Genomic DNA, 12,806 nt, shown 5'->3' on the forward strand with positions numbered 1-12,806 from the left:
TGTTGGGTTTTTTTTTCCCTGTAAATTTTAAAATGCTCAGAATATGCCAATAAGCAATGATCCAGTAATGAAGATTATTTTTATATTAAATCTCTGTTTCTTATAAAACATTGCAGTTTTACAGATTCCACCATTTCAACCACCAGAGAAGAATTTATATGTACCTTCCATACTTCAAATATTTGAGGACTCCAGAAAAGCACAAGGAAGAGAAATTATGCTTAATAATTAGGAGCTGTTGTTTTTTTAAACCAATGTGTCCAGTTTTTTGTTTTTTTTTTTTTTTTAATCCAACAGGCAATATATTTGCTGGCATCCCAGAATGTAGTTTTTTGGAATATAAACAGTGGCCTAGATTTACTTTATTATATAAAATCCAAAGCCAGTGGTATTGTAATTCAAAGTAACGGAAATAGTTTTCCATGCATGGAAAAAATGTGAGTGCAGTGGCCTGATCCAACTCCCATTAAACTTCAGTGGGAGCTGGACTGAGCCCAAGATTGGATCAAATGTGTGAGCTGTTCACTCCTGGGATTCTCTGTTTCTAGCCGTGTAATAAAATTCCCTGTACCTTGGATACATCTGAAAAAGACCTTTCCTCCCACCACCCTCACCTCATGTTCTTGCCCATCCTTATTGCATCAGTGCTTGAAGGTGTCAGCTATTTGTGTATGACACCCTCAGGCATTGTTAATGTGTCTAATAGTTCAAAATTACTTCATCTGGCCTTTCTGATAAAGACCACACATTTCTGGGAGTCACAACTCTCCTTGCGGTTTGGCACCACAATTAATTTTGTGGGTGTAAACAACTTCGGGAGCGGAACAGTTGGCATTGTTAGGGCTGCTGTTCATCTGGGTGTCCCTGGATATGTCCTTCTTTTTCCACCTAAAATGTTGTCTGGATGGAAAAAAGATGTTTTTTGGCCTTTTGTCCCAGCATTCCAGACCTCTGGCAGCCTGGTTGGAGCCAGCAGTTCCTATTGGACTGGGACCTTACAGCCATCGGAGAGAAGTGATGTAGCGGGTTGAGTTTGAAACCGGGCGGAAACACCAATTAAATGTAGTGGTTTTGGTTCAAAATATTCATTACTTACTTATTTTCCTTCTGTGAGATAAGAACTAGGAGAAAAGCAAAGCAGGCACAAACCTTAAACAGTTGCAGTACAATGAAAGAGTTTTATTACTAATAGAATTAAAAGTAAAGAGACAATAACAAAACAAAATTAAAGCAAATCCCCCCCCCCCCCCCCCCAGCACTTCTCTCCTTTTACTCAGCTCACACAAGGGATAACAGAACATGGGATGTTTGTCAGTGTTCCAGTTCTTGAAAAGTCTCTCTCTTATGCTTAAGGGAAAAAAGGGTTTTTCCTTCAGTTGCACGTGGTTCCCAAACTGCCACCAACAGCAGATCCGCCCGGAAACAAACAATCTGCTGTGTGTAGAACATCTCTCCCATGAAAAATCTCACAGTTCCTTCACACTGCAAAACATGGGCCATCACATGGGGTTATTCATCTTTTTAAGGATAAGTTCTTTTGGCCTGCACACAAAGGCTCTTTGCCACAAGTCTCTAACAGCCTCTTACTACTATATAGCCTGGCATAGGCATTCTTCACAATCTTCACAGGCACACGAAGATACTCCATCCCCCATGTTCTTCAAATGGATTAAAGAGACAAACAGTTTGTGGTATTACAGTTTCTTACCACGGCATGCAAGAAGGTTTCTTTTAAGCTGCGCGCCAGAATCGCGGCACCGCCCTCTTTTCTCCCGTCGCCATTTCCAGCTCCGTCCCACGGGACTCACTTCTCTTTCTCTCTGACTCTGACGCCGCCATGCTGAAGAGTGTTCTTGTTCGGGCTTTATGGTGGGGAAAGCCTCGCTCCCTTTGTGCTGCTGGCTGCGTGGTGTCCTCTTTAGTTCAGCACGAAGTGTGCTGGCTGCAGACAGGAGGCTCTGCCGGCTCCCGTTGACTCCGCCGGCTCCGCGTGGAGAGGAGAGGGACCCGCCGGTCCCCAGAAGCCGCGCTGGATGGGTTTAGCTGTGAGCAGTCCATGGCTGGTTTGAGCTGTGAGCAGTCCATGGCTGGGTTTAGCTGTGAGCAGCCCATGGCTGGGTTTAGCTGTGAGCAGTCCATGGCTGGTTTTAGCTGCCTGTGGCTCTGAGGCAGTCCCCCCCAGCCACCCAGGGTCCGTGCTGCAGTGTTGGGAAAGGGGGAAAGGGGCAGTGGCCCCGGCGGGGCCCGGCGGGGCCAGGAGGCTCGGAGCCCCCCCACCTTCCAGCAGGCGAGCTCCGACCAAAAAGGGGAAGTCCCCCCTTTCTGTGCGGTTTAAATATGTAAATTGTGAGAAGCGTAATTGGTCTTAAAGACTGTCCATCAACTCAGGGTCAACCCAATACAAGTGACCATTAGATTTCTTTCCTCCCCTTTTTTTCACAAGACCCAGATTTCAGTATTTTAGATTTTGTGGGAATTTTGTAAGCAAAAATTTGATCCCACTGAATTCTACCTTCAAACTTAATTTCAATGGCGCTCACACATGAAAGAACCTCCATAGGGTGGTAGTAAGTATGAAATGAGAACACAGCTAGATTGGTTCGATGCAAATCCAGAGGAAGTCAAACAGAAAGCTGCAGCAGAACTGCTGCTTTCCTACGGAAGTTAAAAAGCAGTGGATTTTAAGTTGCATCAAACATGATGCACCAAGCGATAGAGAGGGGTATGGGGCTGGGAGCTAAGCTTAATTCTCAGCTCTGCCAATAATCTGCTTTGTATTTTTCAAATAGTTACTTAATTTCTTTGCATTTTAGCCTCCAGCCTCCTTCTGTATAAAATAAGGAGCAGGAGACCTTTTTCTGTGAGGCTCTTTTGAGAAATATGGCTGAGAAAAGTTTAATGGAAGGCCTAGGTTCTCTGCTCATTAACTCTGGCAGGCAGACAGCTGTATCCACACTGGGGGGGGACACTCAGTTGGGCACAAAGAGGCTCAGCAGCACCTTGCAGGGTCGGAGGTGGTTGCTGGGGGGCTCAGCAGGAGCCTCGGAGGGTCTGGAGCAGCAAAGCATTACTCTGGCACAATGCCGGAGGAAGGACTGTGCTGCAGAAGAGAGGTCAGCTCAGGGCTTGTTTATTTATGGGTATTGAAGATCTTGTAGCTAAAGTAAGGCTTAGGGAGCTCAGCCTGGTTTCTGCCTGCTCAGATTCTGCTTGTGGTTTCATATGGAGGAGATACACAATACCCTGTTACACACCGGGGGCTGGTACCTGGCTGCCACATTCCAGCCCTGAAGTCACTGCACTTCAAGGCTGATAGAAAAGGCCACCCTTAAGTCAAGTAAAACTAAAATGCTTTGGGCTTAAAGGCACTATGCAAATATACTGTTACTGCAAATCAGTGAACGTGGGCTCCTAAATGGAGCAGAACAGGATGCAAATCTGTCATCATTTTCCAACTGGCAAGTACTGCCTAAGAGTGGGAATGAATGAGGCCTTAGTGTGCTCTGCTGCCAGGTAAGCTAAGCAATAGCTGATCCCAGAACAGAAACTTTCAGTTGATTTTAATCATGCTAAAAAGAAGGTGGCAGGGTTGTGAGAAAATTTAAATGAATCTTTAAACACTGCTGAACTTCAGGCCATTTGACTCAGTTGGAAGCTCCCATTCTTTGTCCCCAAAAAGTCTGTGCCTGCTTAGAGCTCAATGTAACAGAGCAGTTGCTGCCTTTTGCAATTCAGGAAACAGCCACACTGAATCCAGACATGCAGCACTGGTGTAACGTATGCCTTCTGTATGGACCAAAGTTTTGTAGCCCTAACAAAGCACAGATGAAGCAGATCTTGTTCAGTCATATGAAATCAAACATGTGGGAGTCTCTCCCTGCTCACTTGACCCCATCCAGGGAGAAGCCTAGTAGGTTTAAATTACACTGTGGGAGCAATTCCTAATCACCTGTGGCTATGGAGATATAGACAGTATTTTCATCTGCTGACACAGCCACAGAACATCCCAAGGAGAAGTGCCTTCCAGTGACTTCAGGGCATTTCTCAAGTGTCTGTCACAAGGCTTTTCCAGAATCAGCAGCTTATATGGTCATTAACGTTCATTTAGCTTTTGTTTAACTACATTTCAGGTTAAATAGTTTCTAGCAGATACTCTTATGAAGTCAAGTTCACTGAAGGGCAGGCTCTGAAGGAGCTGTCATAGGACAAACAGAAGATGTGAACACACTATCAGATCCACTTCTCACAGGCAGACTGTGGCTATGTCTAATCCCTGGGACCCAGAGATGCATCCCGTCTCCTCAGTGTGGATGTGTATCCTGGCCGTGTTCTGACTCCCTGGCACCAGTACCCTGTGTGCAAGGGCTTATGGATGCAGAGACTGTTGAGTGGGTAGCCTGTCCCAGCTCCAGGCTTCGGGACTGGGCCACATCCTGAGCATACCAGCCCTGAAGTCTAAATATAACCAGCTCGAAGATGAGGAAAGATTAGATTTCCATGCCCAACAGAACGTGTGCCAGAAAGGACAAAAAGAATCATGATCAGCAGTTATAAATCCCTAAATAATAATGAACCCCCCAGTATGATACAATGATCTCAGCATGCTCATGCGTTCCTTCCATCAGTCTTCTCCTGCAGGACCTGCAGATGATACTATACTCCCTTGTTTCTTAGTTCTGTTTAAACGACAGTTGAAATCTATTTTTCTTTAAAATTAGAATTCAAAAGGTATGACCTACATGACAGCATTTCCTTGAAGATAGAGAGAAAGGGGGAGCAAACAGGGTCAGGAGTTCTCCCTGTGAGCGTTGATAACATGCAGCAGCCATAAAAAGAACTACTAAATACCGCCCTGTGACACTCAGTTGGACACCTGCCCTAAGCGTCCCAGTTACCTCTCCATGTTACCCACCCAGTGCAAGCTGGCTCTGATGTTCCCCCCAGACCCCAGTACCAGCAACAGTTCCAGCTGTTTGGACTGGGGTGGGTGCAGCAGGCACCAGTCTTCAGCAGCATGCCTGGGAGTGTGGTGAGGGTCAGGCCCTTGGTGATTTGGGAGGAGAGGAAGACTCTGATCTTCGCTGGGAGGCAGGGAGACTGCAGCACCTTCCCCAGGCCCCTTCCCCGTTGGCGCTGTCACATGTGGCAGCTGTCCTGGGGAATTCAGAAGGGAGCTGCTCAGGTATGTTTGCCAACAGAGGTGAAGCAGTTTAAAGGCTTGCAGCAATAACACACATCCTGAAAATAAAAAGGTCCAGGCTCTTCCTTACCCTAAGGCAGTTTTATTCTGAATCATCATTTGTCTTATGGCTCTTCCTAGAGTGCCATATCGCTGTGTCAGCCCTTCACAAGACTCCCAGAGCATTGAGATCACGCGGGATGGGCAGGATGAGGCATTACCATGCAAGGACAACGCTGCCTTTCAGGGGAAAAAACCTAAAAGATGCGGGGTAGACCCAGTGCTGGAGCAAATTGTAACCCTGTCTTGTGCACAGCCTCAAGGAACTGCAGAAGTGCTCAGCATCTTCTTGGGCTGAGGAGACATCTAGACCAGCTTTTAGAGTGGCAGCTCTCTGCAATTCACTGTGATGATTCTGGCCAGTCTCAGTTTCATTTGCCACAGGCAAATTTGTTTTCTCTTGCTTGGGAACAACAGAGTTAACGTGTAATGACCTGCCAACTTCCACAAATCACAGGGCTGTGTATATAGGACAAACACATTCTGAGGGAATTATGGCAATGAACATTTTATTACTACTACATTTTCTAGGAACCATCTGTAAATGCCCAGGCTGTACATAACACTGTTTTTGAAAATGTGTTTCACTGTATTGCAGAGCACAGCTTTGCTTTTTGATTTCCAGGCTCCTGAACCAGAATAAACTACCCAAATTCCTTTCATTTAATATTCATTGAATCAGTATTCCTACCTCATTTTCCCTCTTAATTGGCTGCATACACATTAAGTTATGGTGACAGGAAATGACAGATGAAAATGATATGCAGTTTTTACATATATTTTTCGTCAATGAGGCTCAAAATATTTGAAAATCATTAGCGCCATTTTACAGAACAAATCCTGAAAGACAGGGCAGGAAATACTTCATCTGACAGGCACAGGGTGGAGCTGGAGCAGCCACTGCAGCTGCTGCTCCCCGTGCTGCTCCCCAATGGCTGTCAAAACACATTTTGATTGATGAGAGCAACCATAAGTACATGTAAGAGTGCAACTGTAATGTTCAGTCACTACCTTGCTCCCTTCACAACAACAAAAACTTTAATGAATGTGTGAGATGGGACATACTTTAAAGCAGACAATAGGGAATCATACTTTTATAAACAGAGTTTTAAGGAAAGGGCAGGATGTATTTATTGTTTGTGGGCATTAGGGATCAAAATAACTCAAATATTAATTTATAGGGATAATTTTGCTTCCATTAATTATCTCATTCACACTCACGGGTTTGGGCTAAAATTTCTGGGTGTGGGGACAAGTGTGTTGATTGGAGCATGGCTCAGCAAAGCACTAAAGTACATAGAGCCACACAAATTACAGACAGGCTCTCCAAATCATCCAGTTATTCTCCCTGGCAGTTGCTAAGATTGTCCTCTAACAGAGTAGTGTTCCCTTCGTGTTTTGACTGGTAAAACATGCAAGTGTAGGGTTTCCACCATTTTCCCCAAGGACGCTATTTTGGGAGGCGAAACCTCCACATCACATAGGTTTTCCTGCTGCTCTGCCAACACTTCCCATTCCTTAACAGGGCCAGTTCTTGTTCTCTTTGGTGCTCCCCCTCCGTGCCTCTACACCAGACACAGGCGTTTGGGCCCTGTCCCCTGAGCCAGGCTTCCCAGATGCCTCCTGCGACATCAGCCCTGGGAACAGTCTGTTTTTCGTCATCTTTCTGGGCTTGTACCAGCTGTGGCCTCCCCACCCAGTGCCATGCCTGGAGCAGGCAGGTCAGTCCCGAGCACGGAACTCCATCCAGCAGGGCCTCTTCCCCCTCCTCCAGCTGCCCTGGACACGGGGGATGTCCACACCACAGAATCACACGCTGGGTCAGGCTGGAAGGGACCACAATGGGTCATCTGGACCCACGTCCCTGCTAGAGCAGGAACATCCCAGAGCACGTGGCACAGGATTGCATCCAGATGGTTCTGGAGTGTCTCCATAAAGGGACATTCCACAACCTCTCTGGACATTCTGTCCCAGTGCACAGTCACTTGAAAAGTAAAGAAGTTCTTCCTCATATTCAGGTGAAATTTCCTGTGCATCAGTGTCTGCCCATTGCCTCTTGTCCTATTGCTTGGCATCACCAAGAGGAGTCTGGCTCCATTGTCTTGGCACCCCGCTTTGATACTTACAGACATGGATGAGGGCCCCTCCCAATCATCTCTTCTAATGCAAAAAAAATAGATTTCAACTGTCATTTAAATAGAGCTAAGAAACAACACATTATAGTAACAGCTTCAGGTCCTGCAGGAGAAGCCTGATGGAGGGCATGAGCATGACATGATCATTGTATTATAATGAGGGTTTTATTATAGTTATTTGGGGATTCACAGCTGCTGATCATGTGTCTTCTTGTCCTTTCTGGCATGTGTTCTGTCGGGCACCTTCCCCGCAGTGAGCTGTGCTGTGCCTGGGTGGCTCTGGGCCCTTCCCACAGGTGGCCTGTCTGTCATGGAAGCGCTGGGTGCTGTGGGGTTTCCCGTGACACCGATCCGGATAGGACAGGGTGACACTGCTGCCTGCTCAGGGCACACAGGAAGCCGTGAAAAGGGGAACCCCCCTCCAGCCCGGAGGCCATCGCTGGGGGCTGGAAACTCCCTTCTTTGCCAACCCCTGCCGTTCTTTGGCCACAACGATCCCATGTAGTGCTACGGGCTGGGGACAGAGTGGTTGGAAAGCCCGCTGGAAAAGGACCTGGGAGTGTTGGCCAACAGCTGGCTGACCATGAGCCAGTGTGCCCAGGTGGGCTAGCAGGCCAATGGCATCCTGGCTTGTATCAGGAAAGAGAGCACAGTCTTAAATTGCGCCAGCTGAAGGCTTAGCTTGCACATTAGGAAGAAGTTCTTCACAGAAAGGGTGATTACACACAGGAATGGGCTGCCCAGTGAGCCGGTGGAGTCACCGTCCCTGGGGTGTTTAGGAAAGAGTGGACATGGCCCTGCCATGTCCAGCTAACATGGTGGTATCTGGTCACGGGTTGGACCCGAGGATCCCAGAGCCCTTTCCCCACCGATTCCACGAACCCGTTCCCGGCAGGGAGGGGGATGACCCCGGCCCCGGCCCCCGCTCCACTCTCGGTGCGGCTGCGCGGCCGCGGCGCCGCCTCCCTCCCTCCCCGCTCGGGCCGGGCCGGGCCGGGCCCGCTCCGCGTCCTTCCGGCCCGGGCGCGCAGCCGCGGCGGCGCGTCCCGCATTGGCGGCGGCGGCCTCGTGCGATGGTGACGCCGTAGGGCCGGAGGAGGCGGCGGCCGGGCCGGGCGGGCGGCGGCGGCAGCGGCGGCCGCGGGACGGGGGCGGCGGCAGCACCTCCGCCGGCCGTTGCCAGGTGAGCGAGCGCCGGGGAGCCGCGGCCCCGCTCCGCTCCGCCGGGGCTGCGCGGCCCGGCCGCCCCCCGCGGGGCCGGGGGTCCCCGCCCGGGCGTGCGGCCGCTCGTCGGGGCGGCGGGAGGGACCCCGCGGCGGCGGGGCGCGGCCTGGGCTGGCGGCGCTCCCCGGCGGGGCCCAGGGGCCGGGGGAGGCGGGCGGCGGGCGCTGCCCGCGCCGGGCCGGGCTTAGGCCCTGCGGGCGGGTGTCCGGGGCGGCGGCGAGCGCAGCCTGCGGTCAGCGAGTTCGCTCTGGGGCACGGCGGGGCGCCGGGGAATTGCCGGCTGCTGCAGGAGGCTTTAGGCCGGTGGAGCGCTCTAAGTGGGTCAAGAGCACCGTAAGTGGGTCTTGTTTATAGCCTTCCGTGCACTTGTTGCTTGTCAGGGCAGGGAAATCTGCTGCTGCGCCTGAAATCTTCTTACAGAGGCAATATAAATAATAATTCCTCCGCTTGCACAATATGGGAACCTTTTTTTACACGCAGAGTGTTTTTTAAGTGCATGTATCTATAAACACTGGAATTACCAGCAGCAGATAACGTAATATAAATATTTGATATTAGAGTAACCACAATTTGGATAGTCTCAAGTGGCATCTGAAGAAACTTTTTTAAAAGTTGGTTTGATTTTTTTTTTCCCTGAGAGAATCAGGTATTCATCTCTTGTTTGCTTGGGATGAACAACAAAGACGTTTAAACATATGGTAATCGCCTGGAAGACAAAGAAGAGATGACAGCTGTTGTTCTTTACTGGGGTTTTCAAGCAGTGTTAGTTTGTTTCTGTGTGTGTTGTAGCCTTACAAGTCAGTTGATTTTGTGGCTTCGGTAGATGTGTGGGCATTTGTTTTGAGAAAACCATTAATATTAAATTACAACTTTTTTTTGTCATACGGGCTTTGTCACTCTGTGTATGTAAACCATCATGCAGTTGTCGCATAGCAGAAAAGCTTTTAGATCTTACCCCTTGTTTAAAGAAACTTTGTGTTCTTCATGCAGCATTGAAGTTCTTCAGGCAGTTGAATTGTCTTGTGTATCACAACCGTGTTGTGTATTTTTAAAAATGGATTGACTTTCACGAAACTGGCCCGGCCCTGTGGGCAAACCCTTCTCGGCATAATCTGGTTTCAAGAGCTGATGTCTTAGAGTGCAATTTAAACTCTTGTTTTCACTCCCTTGCTGTAGTCAGTGTTGCAGAGTATTGAATTTCTGGCCCCATCCTGGCTCTGGTCTTCACAGATCTGTTCTGGAAGTCAGTGATGAGCTGTGTGCTGCACTTCACTCTCAGTATTGTTGTAAAAATCCTCAGCTTTCAGAGGCGTTTCTGTAGTATTTCAGTGTGGAAGTGCTTGTTTGCTGCAGAACCTTAGTGAGGCTACTTCAAATTGGTGGTAGCTGCTGTAACAGAGAAAAATGTGTTTGTGATCTACAGAAGTAGGTGTTGTGTCATGGAATTATGGGTGCAGCACAATCATAAAACATGGCCTTGTTGTCTTTGGCTATGACCTAGTCTTGTTTGTAGGAGAGAGGAAGTTTGTGTTTTGAGTTTGTTTTTTTCTTTTCCTGTAGGGTTGCAAGCCAGTTGCAATTAAGAAGATTTCTTGCTATGGTTCTTGCATTAATAGGGATAACTTATAAATAATGTGTAAACTTCATCTGTTCTGTGACACTTAAACCTATATGAAGACTGTAAGTCTGTGTTAGTAGGCAACTTAAAAAGAAGGTCATTGTTGTGTTGGAAGTGTAAGATTAGTTGATAAAATACAGAAATGATTCCCTTGTCTGAGCTGACAACTAAATATGGTTGTGAATAAGGTTGTTGGCAGCTTTGCTGTGAAAGCCATGGAGGATAGTTGCTAATGTGGAAAACTGAATCAGAATAAGTGATGGAGGAGCTAAAAGCTGCATCCTAACTCAGCCCAGGTTTTCAAAATGATGCTTTCTGAGTGTAAATCAGATATGAAAACATAATGTGGTGTGAAGGACAAGAGTGTATTTTTGGCTTCTTCAAGCAAAATCTTTCATGGTGAAAATTTCTTCAACAGATTCTTATATATTATATGTGTATTCTCAAGTATAGATCGAAAATGTGATGGGTATAGGAGCTGAAATTGTCTTAAAGAGACAAGAGAGCCAGACCCATGGGGCTTTCCATCAGTCTGTTACCCCAGTCTTTGCCCTGATGGAGTTGGATCAGTGCTGTTGAACTGGTGACGCTGCTATGAGTTTGTCCAAGTGGCTAGTGACCAGTGCTTTTGGCAATGTGGGTGAGATTCAGACTGGAAAGCTGATTCCTGGACGCACAGGATTAAAAGACTGGGCTTTGGAAAGCCTGTGCTTGCGTTTCTGTAGATCTGTGGTGAAGGAAAATTAATGGGAATTGGCAGGGCATGTAATGCCAGTGATTTTAATGCTTGGATCTCTGCTCTTATGTCTTCAGTTGCATGTTCAAGGAGCTGTGCCGAGCATTCATGTACGAAAGATGCTCAGTATTAGGCACTAAAAATTTTGCAGGTTTTACAGGTTTTGGATTGCATAACCGTATTGTCCAAGACACTGTGCAAAGCAACAAGGCTAGCTTTCGTCAGTGGAGATGCTGGTTGTGCATGAGGAAAATCTTGATAAGGAAACGTCAGGAGGTCGTCGGATTATTATGCCATCAGCAATTCAAATCCTTGAACAGAAGTAGTTCTGAAATGGAAATAGCAATTTTGAGTATTTATGATTTGGAAGTGTCTGTCTGAGTCATTCAGTGAATTTTCTGACAGACGGTGTTGGTAGATTTGAAAAGACGTTACAGAAGATAATGGTGGTGATTATGAAAAAGTACTTGGGTCAGTGTTTAAGGGGAGGACTGTTATTTTAGACTGTATTGTTTTCTGATAGAACTTGTTTTAAATGCCTTGTCTTTTTACAAGACATTGTATTTCAGCCGCTTGTGCTTAACATGGTGGCTGTCTGCCTCTGCTTTTTAAAGCACTCTGTTTCTCAAGACAAGTATAGCAAAGAAACCGGTTTTTGAAAATTAAGAATATGGAAACAAATAAGATACTAGTTCTGATTCTTCAGGAAACTGATTTCTGAAAACATTTTTAACTTTCATTTGTTTATTTGAATATGTTCCTACTAGTGGAACACTGGACTTTTGAAGTAGGGTGCTGCGGGTCAGTGTGTAAACTGATAAGAAGCAGGAGGTGAGTTGTTTTCACATAGTTCCTGTTACAGAGCTTTGAAGAGAACAACCCCCTGCCTTTTGTGTTGTGCAGTGAGAGATTCAGGCTTTTACCACCACGTAATCGTAAAACTCAACTTGCCCAGGGATTACATGTGTTTTCTGCAAAGTTTGTCTCAATGGTTTGACATAAAAATATAATCGTACTCCAGTTTGAGGATGGACCTCAAGGTTTCCTTTCAGGACACAGTGACAGACTTTCTGTTCCCAGAGGCTGTTCACCACGCTGGGATGTGGCAGCTGGTGTGGCGATGAGCGGGCAGCCTCTCTCAGGAAGGGAGGTGCCACGCAGTTGCTACTTGATTTGAGAAATAGCAAAGAACTTGAAGTAAAGGTGCTTAGAAATATGAAAAGCAGATATCGTATGTCTAAATAGCATTTTGCTTTCTGATTTAACATGATTACTCATGTGTTCTGGAGTTGCAGGTCTCTGCTGTGCTGTTGGTGGAGGAGAGGGTCTCTTTTTCTGTCCCTGATACAGGGACATCTCAGGGCTGTCTTGTGGTTAAATTGGCTGCAGAAAGGTGCCTTCAAACGTATAGGTGGATATAAATTTCACAGGACACATAACTGTCAGTGTACAAAAATGTGCTGCATGGTTCAGATGGATTTCAATAGCTGTGAAGCAGTGGAGTCTGCTGGGATGTGCCAGCTGCTGTAGCACTCTGTGAACAGGACTAATTAAGCCCTTGTGAGAACAGAAAATAGTCAGGCACTATTTACAGGAGGAAAGTGTTGGAACAGGCAGAGCTATAATCATTGGCTCTGAGGTACCTTTAGACAGCAGTAGGCAAGAGAGTAGGCAATTTACTTGCACAATGGGCTGAAAGTCGTATCTGAATACCCAGAGTGGGTATTTCAGTGTTCTGCTAGCACATCTAAGTGCATGGCAAACTTCTCTTGAGACCTGCTATGGAAAAGGCTACTTCCTCTTTTTGCCCTGTTTTATTCTCTTCCTTCTGCTAGTATTTTATCTCAAAATGCT

At 47.0% G+C, this 12,806-nt stretch overlaps 1 protein-coding gene across 3 annotated transcripts in view; it reads left to right on the top strand.

Annotated features, from left to right (window-relative positions):
* The first annotated feature begins 8,417 nt into the window (after positions 1–8,417).
* ADIPOR2 (adiponectin receptor 2) overlaps positions 8,418–12,806 on the top strand; it is a 45,081-nt gene continuing 40,692 nt past the window's right edge. Inside the window, exon 1 of one of the 3 annotated variants that reach the window (XM_082280764.1) lies at positions 8,418–8,557. The gene's annotated coding sequence lies outside the window, so the exon portion shown is untranslated. Of the gene's footprint in view, positions 8,558–8,811; positions 8,932–12,806 lie in introns of those variants that run through there. The other 2 variants (XM_082280765.1, XM_082280766.1) reach the window with 2 other exon arrangements.

Source organism: Coloeus monedula (genome assembly GCF_965178545.1).
Source record: "Coloeus monedula genome assembly, chromosome: 4".
NCBI classification, from domain to species: domain Eukaryota; kingdom Metazoa; phylum Chordata; class Aves; order Passeriformes; family Corvidae; genus Coloeus; species Coloeus monedula.